This window comes from Drosophila miranda, chromosome 3 (assembly GCF_003369915.1).
Source record: "Drosophila miranda strain MSH22 chromosome 3, D.miranda_PacBio2.1, whole genome shotgun sequence".
Lineage (NCBI taxonomy): Eukaryota > Metazoa > Arthropoda > Insecta > Diptera > Drosophilidae > Drosophila > Drosophila miranda.
Window position 1 is genome coordinate 22,454,984 of NC_046676.1, and position 9,920 is coordinate 22,464,903.

Sequence of the window (9,920 nt, forward strand, 5' to 3'; positions counted from 1 at the left end):
TGATATAACGAGTAACCGTTATAAAAAGCAGCAAGATACGGTCTGTAAGCTTGTAATATCGAGCATTTCTGTATGAAATATTAATTTCCAAAGATGCTTTAATAGCACAAATATATAAATTCAATAGATCTAATAGATATGGCTTGCCCCACTCGATAGAGTCATCAACACGCAACGAACGGACGGGGTCCGAAGCCAGACTTTAATTAAACTCACGATCATGTGCAATTTTGTGAGCAATTAAAAAAATCAAGGCTGGAAAAATCACTTCGCCTGCTCCGCAGAGAGATGGAGAGACAGATGGAGGCGTTTCTGTGTGAATAGCCGGGAATGGAGCGGCGAGATTTGCTATCAGTGCTGCCCCGCCCATCGGAATCGAGGGGCGTTTGTGGCAATTTTTCGCGTTGAGTGCAAATTGCGAGTGCCTGGAGAGGGAGGGGGGAGGGGGAGGATCGGTGTGCGGATCGTTGAGCAGTTTTCCTTTTTCCAGTGCAAATAAGCAATTAGCTGGCTTAATAACTCAATGGGCCTGCAACCGGCTGGCATTGCCTAATAGAATTTTTCCACCAGTTGGGTCTGGGGGGATAGTGTGAGCGTGAGTGTGGTGCAGCATCAACTTAACTTTGCCTTTTGCTAAACAGTCCGCGTAAAAGTTTGCTTGCAACAAAGTTGGCGAGGCACAAAGTAAATGAAGCCGCCACCGCCGCCATCGCCACCGCCACCACTGCGCTGCAGCCTCAATTTAAAATTAAGCTCATGAAAAGTAGTTAACCTCCAAAGCCAACCCCCGGCCACACAGGCTTGGCATCCCTTTGGCCCCTGCCCCTGCCCCTGCCTCTGCCGCTGCCGCTGCCTCTGCCACCCCGAAAGCCGTTAACTACAGCACAAAGTCAACGATAGGATGGGGGAGATCCCATAGCGTGGGGCTCGCTCTTGTTCGCATTAAAGTAAGCATGAAATTAAAGCCCAGCCGAAAAGCTCGACTTGCAGCCCTGATGGACGCGCGTGGCTTCCATAAGCGTGTGGTTGGCGCTTTGTCAGGGTCGAGCTTGGTGAAGGGTGAGGGGTGCTGGGTAGCAATCCTGCATTGTTGTTGCAGCAAATTAGCTGGCACGTTGAATAAAAAGTAGCGCGAAAATCCCATTTTTCGCCCATTGTTGTTTGGTCAAAGATGCGAAAAAGAGCTCAAATGACCCCAAGTTGGATACACTGTGCGAAAAGCAGTGGATAATTAGAAAGGAGGAAGCAAAATTAGATGGAAAGTTATGAAGAAATTGTATATGGGGGAAATTGGAAATTCCACTTGATGTTGCCACAAAACTACAGATTGTATCGCCCATAATTAGTGGCTTCTATCCGCTTCCAGCCCAATCCCCTACTCCTTCTACTCATCCACGCTTTGATTTCTCCAAGTGCACCGAATGATACGCCTTTAACCTCCGCCTGGAGAGCTGAAGCAAACGAAAACGCATCCCATACCCAACACCAACACTAACTGCCACTGCTACTCCCACCCTGCTGCACTCATTTGTTGTGTCCCTAATTTGGTTTTTCCTCCCGTTCGCCTTCTACAGCTATCGGTCCTCTTTGGGCTCTTCCTGCTTCGTGCCATTTGTTTCCCCGATATGCTCCAACGTTGAAGCAAAAATAAAGTTACAACACCCAAAGGTGTAATTGAATCAAATGGGCAAAAATTTTGAGATTACTTCAAAATGTACGCCCGGAGACGAAGCTCATTTAGCAGGAGGCAATCAAATGCAGTCCTGGCGCCCCACTGAAATTCTTTTTATTGCTGACTGATGTTTGGGGGCCCGATCCGAAGGAGGGTTGCATTTGTTCTGCTAATAACTGAACATCACAATGAGGGGGGGGGGATATTCTTTTGGGGGTTGATTTCGGGGGGCCAGAGCAATCAGTGAAAGTGCCTGCCACAGGCGTCGGTCGCTTCCGCTGCGTCAAACGGAAACGGAAGTTGCACACGCCGCAAAGCGTGGCACGGAACGTAGAGCCGACACAGGAACGGAATGCTTTTCACGCACATATGCCCCCAATCATCATCATCGTCATCAGCATAATGCGGCCGAAAAAAAATATTTAGAGACAGAATTATGACGGGGCCCAAAGACAAAACGCAGACAGAACAAAGTGCAGAGCAAACAGAGTCCAAATGCGATTGCTAAAGGCCACAAAAGCTGACTACCAAAATGGCATTTAAGCTGCTTTCTGCTAAGCAGCACTGGGAACTGAGGGGGGACTGAGGCCCAGGGCCAGGCCCCAGCGGTGCCACAGAGCGAACAGCGGTGGCAACATCAGTCTGGTGATTTATGTGCACTGTTGAAGGTTCAAATAAGCGTTAAGTTTTCATTTCCGCTGGCGCCGCACTCGGCTCTGGCTCCGGACCCGGCTATGGCTGTGGCTCCGGGTCGGTGTCCGTGTCCGAGTGAAATATCCACGCAAAAATGAAGCTGGAAAAGAAATATTGTTTCTTTTTTTGCACTTCCTCTGCTGAAAGAGTCTTGGCTTAGCCTCGGACTTGGAGGAGCGTGGGCGTGGGACGGGTTGCTCCTCAGCTATTGCCAAAACAAATTAAGAGAAATGCTAAAACAAAGTGCCGACAGGGCTCCAAAGTCGGACTCAATGTGGATTTAGCGGCAAGGGGTCGTCCAGCCGAAAGGAAAAGAAAAAAACTCCAAGAAAGGGAAACATTAGGGAAAATAAATTATGAAGACAGCGGGAATATGGACCAGGTGAGTGCTGTCACCTAATGAAGGGAAGTGCTTAATAACCTGCCAGCCGGACAAATCCTAATGAAAACACAGTTCACTATACATATGTTTACAGTATGTAAAGTATAATCTTCCGATCCAGAAAACTCCAACGAAATTATCTTTCCACCTCTGGCAAACCAATTTCGAAAGTTAATCATTTAAACCCTGGAGCCCTTGCCCAACATGATCTACAGCACTCTTAAACTGCCATTGCTAAACCCCACCTGAGAAGGAATCCGAGGCAATTAATTAAATGTAAGGAATCCCTGTTAAAATATCTTTTCATCTGCTAAATTGCCGGAAAACTTTTGACCCCACCTCCACAGACTCCCACGAAAGCGTTAATCAATTCGAGCATCGCACAGAATGATATTTGCAGCAGAAAGAAAACTAAACTTTACTTCACTTCGGTATTTTATTTATTGCTTAAATATTTTACTGCTCCCTCTTCACAAATTGTTAAAGAACTCTCCGGCGTACAGTGCGGCGTATACGCAATTTATCAACGCATAACAACGGCAATTAATTTGTGCGTTCGCGTTACAGCGCCGGCAACAACACGAAGAAACATCAACTTTTATAAATCAAACGTAACGAGCGTGTAAAACCTGACGGGGGGCCCCAGGTAGGATGGCTTACACCTCCGCGCCCCAGCGGCAAGCAGCTTTTTGGGGGTTGCTTTTCATTAGGTGGTGGCATTTTTACAGTCCCAGTCCCCGAAAGCAACTTTTCAAATAAAACTCAATGGAGGAAATATTTACAATTGACTCTGAAACATTTTCAGCGTTTGGCAGGCGTGACTTTGCCTTTGTTTCATTGTTTTCGTTCACTCTGCTCTTTTGTTGCTCTCCAGTCACTGGCTCCACTCAAAGGGCCATGCGGCGTATGAGTTATTTATTTTTGAATTATTGGCATTTGAAACTTTGCAAGAGGCTCAACGGCTGGGGATGAACGTGCCCTCGGCTTTTGGTTTTGTGGGTTGAGCCTGGCAGCAGGGGAAAAGGACGTTAGCCCTACCAATTGTTGATAAATGATTCCCATTTTGGGGTGTATTTAAAATTGGGCAAAGAGATTAATGGTTTGCAGGGAGATCGTTGGCAACTCCTTGGCAACCATCAGCGATTCATTAAAAATGCATAACCGTTTCAGATCTGCTCAATAACGATATATGAAAGCTTAGATTAATAGCCAATTCCGTTTCATAGCTGATTCGAAGACCCTAGACTTCTGGGGCTCAAAACTATAAGTAAACATGACTTTTACCAAGCTTCCACCCGCTTGAAGTTTGTGTCCCATCAACCTTGAATATCCTAAGCTTCAACTCTTCCCTAATCTTCTTTGTCGACAGCGCCCACACCTGTCCATCGCATAAGCACCTGCACAGCAATAACATCTTCAACAACAATAACATCCTCATCAAGAATGACAGCGACTGACTTCAACAACAGCGAACACCCTGACAACAACGAAAACTCTGGAAACACCCACAGAACATAGAAAATCAACAGCTAAACGGGAAAACTTGCATAAACGATGTTCCAACCATCCATCCGTACCACCTGGCAAACCCCAAAAGGCAGGGCCTGCCGCTCAAGCCTGCAACAATAACGGGCAAACGAAACAACAACAATTTGCCACTGCAGTGGGACATCCTTCTCGTGGCGAGGCTCCAACACCCCGTGCCACCCCGTCTTCGCCAACGAACAGAAGCGCTACATTTTGCGCTTTATGCACATTGTTTATGAATTCTCGCGCACAAAAACTTTGGCCGAGAGAAGATGGAAAGGGGAGAGAGCAGGGAAGAGCAGGGCAAAAGGCCCAAAGGGCTGGCGAGGCTCTTGCGCTGAATGGTTTTACGATTATTAACCCATAAAGTATTCATTGAAGTGAGTTTGAGTGGCCCAACTGTATCTGGGTCTGGGTCTGGGTTCTGCGGGGTTCTGTGTCCTGCTCTGTTTCTCGGTTTGAACCGGGGTTTTGGGCCTGCTCTTCAGTCTCTTATGCATTGGGGTTCGAGAGCGGCACGCAAAAGTGCAATAACAAACAGGAACCAGCAGCAGCAGCAGCAGCAGCAGCAGCAGGGCCAGCACCAACAAAAGGCGCCACAAGTTGGCAGCCCTTGCCCTCCCCTGTCCATCCGCTTTCATACTTCATTCGCTTTGTACATATTCTGTAGCTGTAGTTATTCTTTCTTTCACTGTCCGCCCGACATCAACCTTGTCTGTGAATCACTTGGTATACACTTGTAAGAAGTATTTTGATTTCGGAATCCATTTTAGCATCATCAGAATCCAGAAACAGCTGTTTAAATGGTATACTATCAAAACAAATAGCAATATACGAATATGTACATGATTTCCTTTCGATCTGTTGAACCAAGTCTTCGAAAAACTTTACTTTCTATGAAGATCTTTCAACCAAAAAAATGTTAGTTGGATTGGATCCTTAAACAATATAGAAACGATGGGTATCAGCGCCTCGATTATCATCTTTGGTTTCTTTTTGTTGGTCTTTTTCTGCAAGCCGCTCTTGAGTTTCCTCTCTCTCTCTCTCTCTCTCTTTCTGCGCTCTTCAGTTGAGTGCCTTTGCTTCTGCCATTGGTTTGCATGTTATCTGCTCCATCAGCAGCCTCTACCCCTTTCCACTCCCACTCTTTCGCGCCACTTTTGTTGTTTCGCTATTGCAGTTTCGACTGCCCCTCACGCTCGGCTTCTCTCCCACAGCCCTTTGAGGGCCTTAATTTATGCAGCCGACAAGAGTGAATATTAAAAGTTCTCAATGTTTTCTCCGGCCTGTACCTTTTGATGGGGCCTGCCGCTCCCGCGGTTGTTTCCACTGCGGTTCTGTTTGTGTGTGGGCACTCCCGCTCCCCGCCTTTCTGATGCTTACGTTATTCTTTTCCATATAACAATTTACTGGGGTTCTGCATATCTGCTGTTGTTCGTAGCCCCGATCTGAGTTTAAGCTTAACTTACAAGAAAAAAAGAGTTTATTTCTGAACGGATGATACCTTTAAAATCCATCGTCTAATAGCCACCCGATTGAGATCAAATCACAAATGGATACGCCTGTTTCATAAATGCCTTCTAATGGTGATCAAGACTACAAAGATTATATGTAGGATCGTTAATGCCTTCATATGTGAGAAAAAAAATACCTTCATTTACCGCCCTTTTGATTATTTCCCCATCATGCTTACACTGCACAACCGAGCGTTAAAAAACCCATTCGATACACTTAAATTATGACCTAGGACCAGCTACCCTTAGCACCCCGTACCCAGCACATCCTCGCTTCCCTCGACGGTGACCCCAAAAAGTGTCCCCACAAATCTTCCATCTCTTTACGTAAATAGAATTTATCAAATTTAATTTCACGCTTGATGCGCTCATTTCTATTTAAGTTTGAGTGGAGTGTCGTGTCTTGTGTCCCATCGAGGCAGGTCCTCGCTGGGCAGCGGCCAAGGACGAGGGGAAACGGAGAGAAAAAAGGCCAATGAATGTCAAAAACGGTGACCATAAATGACGGGCCCCAGCCATTGGGGCAATGAGCACTATAAATCTGGAGCAAGATAACCGGAAAAATGCTAACGAGCCGAATGAGAAATTCTCGTAATAGAAAATATCGTCCAGCAGAAAAAGAAAACCCGTAAACCGGAAAACCGGAAGAAAAAATATAAAGAATGATGAGGGACTCTTAAAGTTATGAAGCGATTCGGTTTGGTAGTACAAATATTTGGACGCACATCCCATATCCCATATCCCATATCACTTCCTCCCATGACAGGACCTGAAATTGAGATTGGGGTTGGGTTCTTCATGGTTTGCATATGCTGTGGAGAACACACACAAAATTTTCTATGTCAAGTGTTGTTCGAAAGTTGTTTTCAGCTTGACTTGGTTTCCTTTTGGCCCCACAACCCCGCTCCTCTCCATAAATGTAATCAAAAATGTATTCAAATTGTTTTTATGGCGGCCGTGTTTAAACTTTTTGACGTTTCGCACATACATTTTTGATATATGTGTCATGCACGGTGATATGGTGCGGAAAATTACTTTGGATTTTAATGAGTGTCTGCTGATTTCAGTTAAGATGCGGCTTGGTTTTGGGAGCTAAAGACAGTCAAGGGAATACACCAGCTGACAAGCAGTAGTCCTACGATTCTTCCGCCTCCAATGACCATATTGAAATCTTTGAAAGCTCTTCAAAATAAAGCCATTCAGGAAAAACACCTACGACATAAACATTTCCTAATCAGCCCCAGAGTCGACAGGTTTTGACCCTTCAAAAGTGAGCGTGGGACATATGAGCTTAGCCCCGGTCTTGGCCTCTTCGGAAACTACAAATTTTCCAAGAGTTTGCACTAAAAAGCAATTAAAATTTTACACGACCATTTGCGCAAGACAATTATGAGGACCACATGCCCTGCTCTTGGGGCGCCCGGCCAGGAGAAGTAACGAGCCCAGCAACCATCTAGAACAAGTCCAACGTCAACATTATGCCAAGACAATAAAACGACAGCGAGAGCCGCCAGGGAGAGGTGGAGATTTGTTGGCCACATGCCACACACTCGGGAATGGAGATGGAGCCAGGCAGGGTATGGGGGTACAGGTGGAGGTGGAGAAGAGTTCTTAGCTCGGGACCGCCCGTTGCTTAACTGGCAGTCATACCTACGAGGCATAACACCCAACAATTTCCACACATTTACGACACTGCCCAGGTACGGCGGAGTACGGACACAAATTTCCAAAGCGCCAGGCGACCGCACACAAAAAAAAAAAGAAAATATGTCCAGGAAAAAAGCGCCCACTGCAAATTGAATTGTAACCAAAGTCGAGCCACGATAGAGGACACAGAAAGTAACGAACGTAGCAAAAAAAAAAATAGTATATAGAAGCGGTGTATGAAAACTCGAGGGGCGTAGGTTATGGCTAAGCAAGGACTGACCAAAAGTCCACCGAGAGAAAAAAAAATAATACGTAGGTGTACAGTAAAATCTTTGAGCAATCTATTGGTCTGGAAAATCTAGAAATTGTATTCAAACACAGGAAGAGCTCTACTGAGCTCTCTATTGGGCATTCCTTTTTCAACAAAGAATTTCATTGTATGCAAGGTTTTATTACAAAATCTATGATTGCACGAGTTGCAGAAGAACTCGTACTTACAGAGAACCACTACGGCAATAGGAAGCAGCAGTGCCCTTTATTTCTTTCAGTGCAGCGTGTTTTGGTTCGAATCCCATTAGTTGGCAGCAAGTTATGACTCTATTAAAAAAGCAACGCCTTGCTGCACTTGCCACCGTCGTTGCTGCCACCGCTGCCCCCGGCTGTCGCATGTTGGGACCGGGTGGGTCCCGGTCCCCATCCCCTGGGATGTGTTTGGCAATTTGGCGAGGCTTTGGGACCGACTCTAATAAACATTGGCAATATACCAATTGTGTCCGCAGCTGGGGCTTTGATTACAGCAACTAATAATTGTTCGATCGCAGATGTGTGTCCCCGTGCCCCAGGCAAATGAGGAGCTAACTTTAACCGAGAACTCAGCAAACGTTTTAATTGTGCTTGCAGTTGGGCCGGGAAGCTCGAATCAATTTAAAACGGGAAAGGGCCACAAATTGAAGATGACGTCTGCCGAGTAAGACCGCATTCCATTAGCATCAGTTCGGACCGAGAAACATTTACCTCAAGGCCAATAATCTAATTCCTGGTCTGGCTAAAAGCCTGCTCCAGGCCATCCTCCGATGTTTAAATTGTTTTTTTCGGGGTAATAAAAGTTTACCTGAACCGCAAAAGGGATACGCTCTTAACTGGGAATAAGAAACTCTGGAAAACCTACCGGTCACGGTATACTCGGAGGGCGGATCGGGGTGGGATACCCTTAGATTGTGGTTGCACGCCTGATGCAATTTACGGCGCTTTGTTAAACGCTTCAACATGAAACTGAACGCTCAGAATGCTCCCTTGCACAGATAGTCGTACACGTGCTATAGGGAGGAACGGGCAAACAGAGGGGCTCGGACCAGCGGATGTACACGTTAAAGGCAACATCCGTTCTGGCCCAAGTTGCCTGGCTGGCCATAAACAAACTCAACGCTCTCCTCGACTCGACTGTAGTAGAGACTCTGGACTACAGACTGACCATTCCCGGGCAGCTATAAAACAATTTCGCATATGGCTCCCCAAGCCCAAACCCAAGCCCAAGCCCCTGCTCTCCTCCAGCAAACTTGCTACTTTGGTCCTGGGCCTGGTCCTGGGCTCGGCTTGCGGTCTGTCCACTTCCCTCCGCAATCCTTTTGCCACTCCTGGCATGCACCAACACCTGGTAAGCGCCTTTGTTGTGCTCAGGTAACTCTGGGGAGTGTTGCATACTTTTTCCTCGACCTGAACTCAACTCGAACTCTTCTCCGCTCTGCATCCTGAATTGTTGTGGCTCTCCGTCTGCTCCTTCTTCCTCTGTCCACTGCTTTTTCAACTAGTTTTTCTACCAATATTTCCTGCCATTTTTTCCTCGGAAACTCTCCGATATTCAACGCTTTTGGCTTCTGGTAAATATTATGCTAAGCTAAGGAATAGTTTTCGTTTTAATGCCAGAAATTGTTGCATGCTGTCCGTCGTCGTTTTTCGGTTGTGGTCTTGTGGCTCTGTGGCCGATCCCCCGAGCCCACTAATTGAAGTGTGGGGCAAAAGTTTTTCTAATTAAAATCACAATAGAGATGCTTTCCTGTCTTTGCCATTGTCCTGGCTCCTGACTGACCCCCCGCTTTGCTTAGCGAGGATTGAAAAGTGAAGAGTAAAGAGTGAAAAGCGTCAGGCGCTAAGCCGCGACTCCATCTCCCGCTGTCCTCTCCTCTCCTCCAGCATCCTGTCCTGCCCTGTCTTGCCCACACAATGCCCATTATGACATCGTTATGTGGCATCAACTTTCTGACTCATTAAAAGGTGAGGTGGCTTAAGGGTCGCTGGCAAAGGCTTGTTAAGAGCTGCTTCCCTCATAGTTGGGGTTGTGGCTGAACTTCTGGAGCTTTTATTAAAGCGCGGATTAGATAGAGCAATTTCATAATTGAAATGGAAGACGGTTGATGGCTTTGACTTTTGCTCTTTAAAGACAGTCAGGGCCAAAACCTTGTCTCAAGCGAGTCCTCATGGCTCGGCC